Below are 10,365 nucleotides of genomic sequence, written 5' to 3'. Positions count from 1 at the left end.
GAGTAAGAGATCAACCGAAGGACTTGTATGCATGCATATAAGAATAACCAATGGACATAAGACACTGGGGGGTAGGGGAGGCCAGGGGATTGTCAAGGGAGGGGAAAAAAAGGGACATATGTAATACCCTTTGTAATACTTTAAGCAATAAAAAAATAAAAAATAAAAATAAATAAAAAAAAATTTTTAAAAAATCTTAAAATCTTATTTTTTAAGGAAACATACTCTGTTAGTTCCTATTTTGATGATCTCCCCTTTTTGAATGATTTATTACTTTGTGATTTTCTTGTGATTAAAGACTGATGTACCTAATCATTTTTATCAACTACTGATCATTGAAAATACTACATAAGTTGCTTATATTCCTTATAAAATGAACCTACTTGGCAATATAATATGTTCTCAATCCATTGCGTAATTTCAATATCTTATTTACTTAAAAAATATCCTTGATTAATCTTTCTAAAATTACATTTTCATTCTACCAAAGTTAATGTCTTCTTTTTGTTTCCTACATCACTTGTAGATTTCTCTATCCAATTAAAAATAGTTTTATTGATTTCAGAGAGGAAGGAAGAGGGATAGAGAAATAGAAACATCAATGATGAGAGAGAATCATTGATTGGCTGCCTCCTGCCCGCCCCTACTGGGGGGGATCAAGCCCAGAACCCAGACATGTGTCCTTGGCTGGAATTGAACCTGGGACCTTTTAGTCCACAGGCTGGCACTCTATCCACTGAGCCAACCAGCTAGGGTTTTATCCAAATTTTCAAGGCTTTTCGTAATTTAGCCTTATCTAAATAACAATTTTATTTTCCTCTACTGGAAACCACATTATCCTGATTTTTTATTTGGTCATTATAATGACTACTCATAAAATGCCTATTGTTTAATCTCAAATTTTAATTTCTGTCCAAGGAATCTTCTGAAAGTTAAATAACTTATTGCATTATTTGGCTTTGGCTAATAGCATACAATGTGTACCATATCTGGGCTTTGAGTGTTACTAACTCTTGAATGCATTTGATAGAACCAGAAAAAGAGGATCTAGAATATCAGTTTTGACTTCCTCACCTGGCTTTCAAGGTCCATTTTAAAGTTGGTTTAGGTGGTGTTTGGTAGACATTGTTACACATCAGGTGTATGTAAAAGACTTCTCAAGCAGAATATTACCTTTTCCATTCTTTTCCCATGACAATATATCTTTGTCAGTAATGAAGCTTCTTCCTGAAACAAAAAACCAAATTTAAAATTCATTTAGTCAGCCGTCACTGAATACATTAAAATTATTACTATATAACATATGGTTGATAATAGCTTTTGGTAGTTATGTCCCTCACACATCTACTCTGCCAAAAAAAAATGGAGCTCAAAAATATTGAACGACTAATGCAATACAAAAAATAAGAAACTTCGTAGTAAAAATAGACTAACTGCGCTAGTCAGTTTGGCTCAGTAGATAGAACATAGGCCTGCAGACTGAAGGGTCCTAGGTTAGATTCTGGTCAAGGACACATGCCCAGGTTGCAGGCTCAATCCCCAGTAGGGAGCGTGCAGGAGGCAGCCCATCAATGATTCTCATCATTGATGTTTCTATTGTTCTCTCCCTCTCCCTTCCTCTCTGAAATCAATATATATTAGACTTACTAGTACCTGAATGTGTTTGTCATCATTTAGAAAGTATTCTGGATCAGTAGAAGTATGTTTAGCTATAGTTCAAAGGACTAAGGAGAAATTATATGTTGTTTTAGTTGGTTTGATGGGCAGTAATTTCCTTTCAGCTTTTCTCTTCTATAACTTAATAGACTGTAGTCCTAAGGACAATCTTGAAAGCCATGATCACTTTGCCATAAAGATTAGTCAACCAGATATATGATATAAGCTGTACTTTTCATATAAAACTATACCATCCTTCATAAGTATAGATGTTATGATCCAATCACTACCATTTATATAGTGAAACACACACACATATAAGCACCATGTAGATATGAGCTTTAGATTTATTATTAGCACAAGCTTTGCAAAATTGTTTCATAAATCAAATAATATATCAGAAAATAAATTTAATATTTAAAAAGAGAATTTAATTAACATGATGTAATAAAACAACCATCAGAAAATGTGGCCTCAAGCAATTTCTCAATATATATAAAACATTAAACATATTAATTTTTTAAAAGCATACCATGTGTCTCTTTCATCGGGAACCTGCCAACATGGGCTGCATTAACACCATGAAGAAGGCAGCCGGGTTATCATCGAGAATACTACACGCACTTAAGCAACAACTTCCACACATGTGCGAGGAGATTGCCATTATCCTCACCAAAAAGCTTGAAACAAGATAGCGGGCTATGCCATACATCTGATGAAGCTGATTCAGAGAGGCCCTCTGCGAGGCATCTCAATCAAGCTGCAAGAAGAGGAAAGAGAAAGGAGAAATGACTACGTTCCTAAAGTCAGCCCTGGATCAGGAGATCCTTGAAATTGATCCTGACACTAAGGAAATGTTGAAGCTCTTGGACTTTGGCAATCTGTCTAACCTGCAGGTCACTCAGCCTACAGTTGGGATGAATTTCAAAATACATGGAGCCATTTGAATCTCTTGCTATACTGTAATATTCTCAATAAACCATGAACAACCTTTAAAAAAAAGCATACCATGTGATCTAAATAATGTGATTCTAGCCAGAATCTATACATATTATATGCAGTTACCAATATATATTTAACTATATATTAATATTTAGAAAGTTATATATCCAATTATAAAATGAGAACAGAGACTGGGCTGAGCCATGGCATTATGAAATACTATTCTGATAAAATAGGATTACTTTTGCATTTTAGTATGTTCATTTTATGTTACTGGTTTTTTTTTTTCCTAATACAGAGCATTCATACTTTCTGGAAGATTTATTCATAATGTAATACAAAAACATTATATTATGCCTATTAATGAAATGATGAAAAATTACTAATAGGTCAGGATATTTGCAGACTGCATGACAGTGGTCAAACTTGTGTTGTTAGATCACTCTGCCCCCTGGTGGTCAATGCACATCATAGCGACCAGTTGTTCTTCCTTTAGGTCAATTTGCATATTAGCCTTTTATTATATAGGATTATATAGGATAAGCAGGAGAGCAGCCATTCATTTGGTTTAGCTGGAGGCAGAGTCAGAAGATCCCCAGTGTTGGCAGGCAATAGGTGTATCACTTAGCTCCACCCAGCAAGCCACTTCAATTCCCTGGGCTCCCGTGGAATGGTTTGTGAACTAGGAATTGCTGTAGGTTCCCTTTCAAAGTAACATTTTGGAAACAGCACATGCAATTTGAAGAAAATGCACTTTCTGCCCTCGCTGGTTTGGCTCAGTAGAAAGAGCATCGGCCTGTGGACTGAAAGGTCTCATGCCTGGGTTGCGGGCTCAATCCCCAGTATGGAGCATGCAGGAGGCAGCCAATCCATGATTCACTCTCATCATTGATGTTTCTCTCTCTCTCTGCCTCTCCCTTCCTCTCTGAAATCAATAATAATATATATGAAAAGAAAGTGCACTTTAGCTCCTCTCCATCAGCAATGTCTTTCATCTCGTGTGTTTGAATTCTCATCTCTGAGGGTACGGATACATTCATCCCATGGTGATGTACATGCCACCTATGATGCTATACACTGATCTTCCCTTAACAGTATTAAAACAATCAAGGAATATTTCCGGATTTTAAAAACTAATACACATACACGCTCAGACATATATTCACCCTAATGCAGTGATGGCGAACCTTTTGAGCTCGGCATGTCAACATTTTGAAAAACCCTAACTTAACTCTGGTGCCATGTCACATATAGAAATTTTTGATATTTGCAACCATAGTAAAACAAAGATTTATATTTTTGATATTTATTTTATATATTTAAATGCCATTTAACAAAAAAAAATCAACCAAAAAAATGGATTTTCGTGTCACCTCTGACACATGTGTCATAGGTTTGCCATCACTGCCCTAATGCATACCTCAAGGAATTCTCCAGAGAAAGAAAGGAGTAAGATTAGCTTGGGATTATACATTGAATGGCCCCATCTCTGTCCCTGTGATCGCATATTGCTAAACTCCCAATCAGCATGTGTATGGCATTAATTATTCTGCTTTTATTTTCATTTATTCATTGAAAGGCTGACTGTCATAAAAGATAAGAACCTGAGTCTTAGAGTTAGAATGGGATTCAAGAGCCAGCCATCTCTTACAAGAATCGTGATGTTTGGCAAACATCTCATCCTCCATAAAACTTAATTCCCTTGTTTGTAAAAGGCTACACTAAAAATAGCATCACCTGTTGCAAATGGTAAAAGTTCCTTCTTAGGCATAGTATTCCATTGTGTAGATGTACCACAGTTTTTTAATCCACTCATCTGCTGATGGGCACTTAGGCTGTTTCCAAATCTTAGATGATCTCACTCATATGTGGGATATAATGATCAATATAATTTGATTAACAAGAATAGATCCAGAGACAAATGGCCGGGGGTGGGGTTGGGGTGTTTAGAGAGCAACCAAAGGACTTTGTATGCATGCATATTAGCAAAACCAATGGAAAAAGACACTGGGGCTGGGGCAGTGGGTGCTTGCCCAGGATGGGAATGGCTGACTGGAGGGGGGAGGGTCAAGCGGGGAAAAAGGAGACATATGTAAAACTTTAGACAATAAAAAAAAATAAATAGTATCTCCTTAGCAGCATTATTTATACAATTAAGTGAGATAATATTCATAAAATCCCTAGCACAGCATCTGGTGCATAGGGAAGCTCTAATGAATGTTTCTATTGTTATAATATTACTAGTGGCCCAGTGCATGAAATTCGTGCATGGAGGGGGGGTTCCCTCAGCCTGGCCTGCACCCTCTTCAATCTGGGACCTGATTGGGCCTAAACTGGCAGTCGGACATCCCTCTTGCAATCTGGGACCACTGGCTCCTAACCGCTCACCTGCCTGCCTGCCTGATTGACCCTAACTGTCTCTGCCTGCCTGCCTGATAGCCCCTACCTGCCCTCCCCTGCCAGCCTGATCTCACCCCAAACTGCTCTCCCCTGCCTGCCTGATTGCCCCCAATTGCCCTCCCCGGCCAGCCTGATCTTGCCCCCAACTGCCCTACCCTGCCAGCCTGATCACCCCTAACTGCCTCTGCCTGCCTGATCACTCCTAACTGCCCTCTCTTGCCAGCCTGATCTCATCCCCAAATGCCCTTCTCTGCCGGCCAATTTGGTTCTGATTGGTCAGTTTCTATGCCAGTCAGCGTCAAAAGCTCCATGTCCTAGGCAGCCATTGGCTTCTCACAGTTCACCCAGATTTGGTTCAGATTGGTTGGTTTCTATGCCAGTCAGTGTCTCTGGGTCTATCAACGGGGCCTGATCAGAAAGGCAGGGATGATCAGCAGCCCTGGTGGAGGCCTGGAGAGAAATGGAGGCATGGCTGCTGGCCCGCTGGGAGAGAAAGAGAGAGGCAAGTGCTGATCAACAGCTGCCACACAGTCTGGATCAGACCCTGTTTCTCTCCTCAGGCCTCTCTCTGGGCCTGATTTGCAATCCCCTCAGCAGTCAGTGCCAGGTCACCGTGCCTGCATCTGCAGCAGTCAGTGCTGGGTTGCCATGGCAACCCAGCACTGACTGCAGGACTGACTTCCGGTTGATCTAGCCTCTGGTTGTGATAGACCCAGGGTTTTATATATTATGACTAGAGGCCCAGTGCATGGATTTGTGCACCATTGGGGTCCCCTGGCCTAGCCTGCAGGGATTGGGCCGAAATCAGCTCTCCAACATCCCCTGAGGGGCCCCAGATTGCAAGAGGGTGGACCTCAGGTGACCCACCCAGGAATCGGGCACCCTCCTTTCTGGTTCCGGGTGCCTCACCTGAGAACCACAGCTGCCAAGTCACCGAAGCTCAGCAGCTCCTGTGTTGAGCCTCTGCCCCCTGGTGGTTAGTTCACGTCATATCTAATGGTAGGAGCACCTACCCCCTGGTGTTCATTGCGCCTCATAGCTATCGGCCAGTTGGCCTGTCGCTTAGGCATATAGATAGATAGATAGATAGATAGATAGATAGATAGATAGATCCACTCTAATCCAGTTTGACCCCATCTTAACTTAATTATATTTAAAAGATCCTATTTCTAAATAAGTGCACATTCTAAGGTTCTGAGTGGCTACAAATTTTGGAGAGACACTATTCAACCTTACACTCACCCTAACCATCTTTGCAGTATTTTATTTCACTCTTCCTTGACTGTTTTCTATATTTCAACCAATAAAGTTTAGCTACCATATTTTCCCTTCCTCTACAGTTCAGACTTATAGATTATGTCCTGGGATGAGTTATCCTATATGTTGTCTCACTCATCAACTATACCAACTCTCTTTCCCTCACTTTCCTCTACTATTGAAGTTAGAAAAGGAGATACTTGACTTCCCAGCCACCCTTGCAGCTAGGGATGGCCATGTGAAAAGTTCCACAAAAAAAGTCGTTGGGGAAGGTTGTCATCAAAAATTGAAAATGCAAATCATCATGAGGAGAAGAAACTTTTTTTTTAAATGCTCACCTGAGGATATGTGTATTGATTTTTAGAGAGAGGGGAAATGAGAGAGTGAAAGAGAGATAGGGAGAGAGAGAGAGAGAGAGAGAGAGAGAGAGAGAGAGACTGATGCGAGAGAGAACATTGATCGGTTGCCTTCTGTGCATGCCCTGACTGTGGATTGAACCTACAACCTAGGTATGTGCCCTGACCAGGAATCAAACCTACAACATTTCAGTGTATGGTGTGATACTCCAACCAAGTGAGACACACTGGCCAAGACAGAACCTTTTCCATTTTATTTATACTTTTCCTGTCTTCCTACCTAGAAAATGGGGAGACCTGATGGTTGAAAATGCAGCAACCACCTTATGACCATAAAGCTGAAAGCTATACATACAACATGTGGTAAAGCAGGAAGATCACAGGAGCTTAGGTACTTGCTACTACCATGGATTGCCTCTTCCTAGGCTTTGTATGTGCAAGAGCCACTGTTTGCAGGCTTTCTTCAGCTAGCAGCCAAGTGTAATCCTGATTAATAAGCCTCTTCCATTTATTAAATTCAAATTCTGTCAGTTCTCAATAATCAGACACTGCTTTCTATAGCTGAAAACAAGGCTTTCTTCTCTGAATCTGTGTAATGACTGATTGCTGGGATTCATTTATCAATTAATCCTGCCCTGCAAGGCAGTATTTCTTCTAGTCTATTCTTGAACCATTATTTCAATGCTAGAGGCCCGGTGCATGAAAATTCATGTACTGGAGGGGGGTTCCCTCAGCCCGGCCTGCCCCGTCTCATAGTCTGGAAGCCCTTAGGGGTGGGAGGCAACCCGGAAATCAGGGGAAGGTGACACCCCATCACACCTCTGCTGCTGCCACTGCCAGCAGCGCAAGCCTTGGCTGGCCATGGTTACCTGAGCCTCAGGCGGCCCTAGGTGGCTGGGTAGCCGCCATCCGAGGCTTGCCTGCACCTCGGGCTGGCCCTGGATAGCTGGGGGGCTGCGGGGACTGGGGGACTCCAGAGGCAGGCGCATGGCAAGGCCGGGCCTGCCCCTAGGACTGGGCACGGCCATCTTGTGGCTGTAGGCACTGCCATCTTTGAGGGTGTGGCAGTCAATTAGCATATTTCCTCCTTATTGGCTGTGGGCACCACCATCTTTGTGATGGCATGAGGGTCAATTAGCATATTCCCTCTTTATTAGATAGGATTGTCTTCTCATAGTTCTTTTTGCTGAATCTCCTTCCATATCCATCAAGACTGTCTTGCTAACAGCCTACTACATAATAAACCTAGAGCCAGACATTGCAGATATGTTCTATACAGAAGACTTAGTCTATAAATTGAATTCTTTAAGACAATAAATTAAGTGTCTGGTACTCAAAGGGTCAGTTCAGTGTTTGTTTTATGTTCAAACCATAACTTCTTTCTGCTCTTGGAACTTAACTCTTGGCAGAAGGACAACAGGCCTAAAATGTTCTTTCAGGAGTCCAGAGAGAAGGAGCCAGAAAGGAATGCTGCTGATGTTTGCAATAAACTTTAAAGAATTTGGTAAATGTTCCATTTATCCTAAGATAACCTTTTGACAAGTAGAGGAAAATCCCTTTATAATAATGGTTTCTGAAGGTAACTATATATGTTTGCTTAGGCCTGGCCTCATAATATGGACAGAGCCAAACTTCTACTTAATGCCTTTGTTATACATGCGCACATTCATAAATAGATACATATAACCAATAAACACATACAGTTATATATATGTACACATAGACACATGGATATTTATAAATATACACTTGTACACACATTCATAAATAGACACACATTAATAAATACCCACATATCTAAAACACACATTCAGAGAGACATTCATGCACACCCCAGAAATCCTACACTAAACTTTTCATATGTTCAATATGTCAGATCTTCCAAGTGAAATGGAGAAATGTCCACAGTGTTTCTAGCATAAAATTTACAACAAGAAGTCTCTTGTCTCACCACGGAGATAAGAAGCACATGAACTAATGGCAGTTATTTTGTTTTCAAATAGGATTAGAGAAGTCCCAGAGCTCAGATTCTGTAACAAGTATTGTTTGAAAAGAGGGCCATGCCATCTCCTGCTTAATCTATGGGAGCTATCCACCCTGGCATTCATTTAGCTCCTTAAATGCTGTACCATCTTATTTCCTGATTCAGACACACTGTCCATGTTGTTCATTTATGTTACCCAGATAGTTAACTGGTACTTATCTTCCAACTCCCAGGGTAAATTCCCCCTCCTTAGAGAAACCTTAACTGGAAAAAAGTATTGAGTGAGTTCCTCCTTTTAGTCTTTTACAACCTTGAGTATATTTCTTTTATTATGCTCACCAAAGGTTGTAATTTTACATTTATTTGTGTGATTATTTAATGTAAGGTTTCTCCTGCACTATAATATAAGCTAATACATCAAAAGTTGTCTAGCTTGTATAATGTTACCTCCCCTGAACCTATTAGAGTAACTGGCAAATACATGGTAGATAAACATGTATTTGTTGATTTGATGGAAGGTTATCTCTGAAAGATTAGAAAGCACAAAGCATTACTGTCTTGTATCAGAATATATTCAGCTGCAAAAAGACAATCTGAATATAGCTCAAACAATAAAGTAAACTTATTGGTTTACATAGTTAGAAAGTTCATACGTGGGGTAAATATTAAGTTGGTTTGATTCAATCGATCTACAAGAACCCTGATCCTTTTCAACTCTCTCCTGCAACATTATCTTAGACCTGGCTCCCTTCCATGGTCACAACACGACTGCCAAAAAACTCCAAAGGTTACTTGCTTTCTTGTTCATATTCAGGGAGGGGGGATATTCACCACAGTAAAAGAAAGAAACCTACAGGTTTTAAATTGTGTCCCCCCAAAGAGCATATGTTGAAACCCCAATCCCCAGTAACTAAGAATATGACTATATTTAAAGAGTCTTTAAAAGGTAATTAAATTTAAGTAGGGCCATTAGGGTGGACACTAATTCAATTATGACTGGTGTCCTTATAAGAAGAGGAGATTAGGACACAGACAACTCAGACAAAGGGATGGCTATGTTAATTCACAGCAAGAAGGTAGCCATCTGCAAGCCAAAGAGAGAGGCCTCAGAAGAAACTACACTTGCCTATATATTGAACAATTCTACCCTCCATGAGAAAAAAACATTTCTGTCATTTCAGCCACCCAGTCTGGAATTTTGTTATAGCAGCCCTAGAAAACTAACACATGGAGATAATGTATTATCAAATTATTAGTCAGCTGTATAGAACTTAGAGGAAGTACAGTAAGAACACAGAATTCATTCAGGGGTATTACATTTACATGCTTTTCACTGGACGCTGAATTCCTTCATCACACAGTTTCATGTGATACTCTCATGCAAGTAAATTCCTGTCAGAGTTGAAAAACGTTCAAATTCCTGTTCTTTTATACTTGGGCTTCTATATTACTGCTCTTTTATATCATGCTTCATCCTTTTAGAAGACTTAACATAAGAATCTACTTTTCTATTTAAGATGTTTATAAATGCTAGATCATCATGTCTCTTAAAAAACTGAACAAGAACATGCACATTACTTATTCAGCAACAGAAAGTAAGGCCTTCCTAAACAGGTCTCCCTAAGAAGTACCCATGCCTCAGCATTCCCTGGTTCTGGAACATCTGTGGCCCCACAGTCTAATCCCAAGATTATTATCATAAATACATCTCTTCAGCAGATGTTCCCACTTCAACAATGTGACTGTTAGTAAATGGGAGGTACGAATCGC

The sequence above is a fragment of the Myotis brandtii genome, unplaced genomic scaffold, assembly GCF_000412655.1.
Source record: "Myotis brandtii unplaced genomic scaffold, ASM41265v1 scaffold1703, whole genome shotgun sequence".
NCBI lineage: Eukaryota > Metazoa > Chordata > Mammalia > Chiroptera > Vespertilionidae > Myotis > Myotis brandtii.
The sequence above is the reverse complement of the archived record's forward strand: the minus strand, read 5'-3'. Positions refer to the sequence as shown.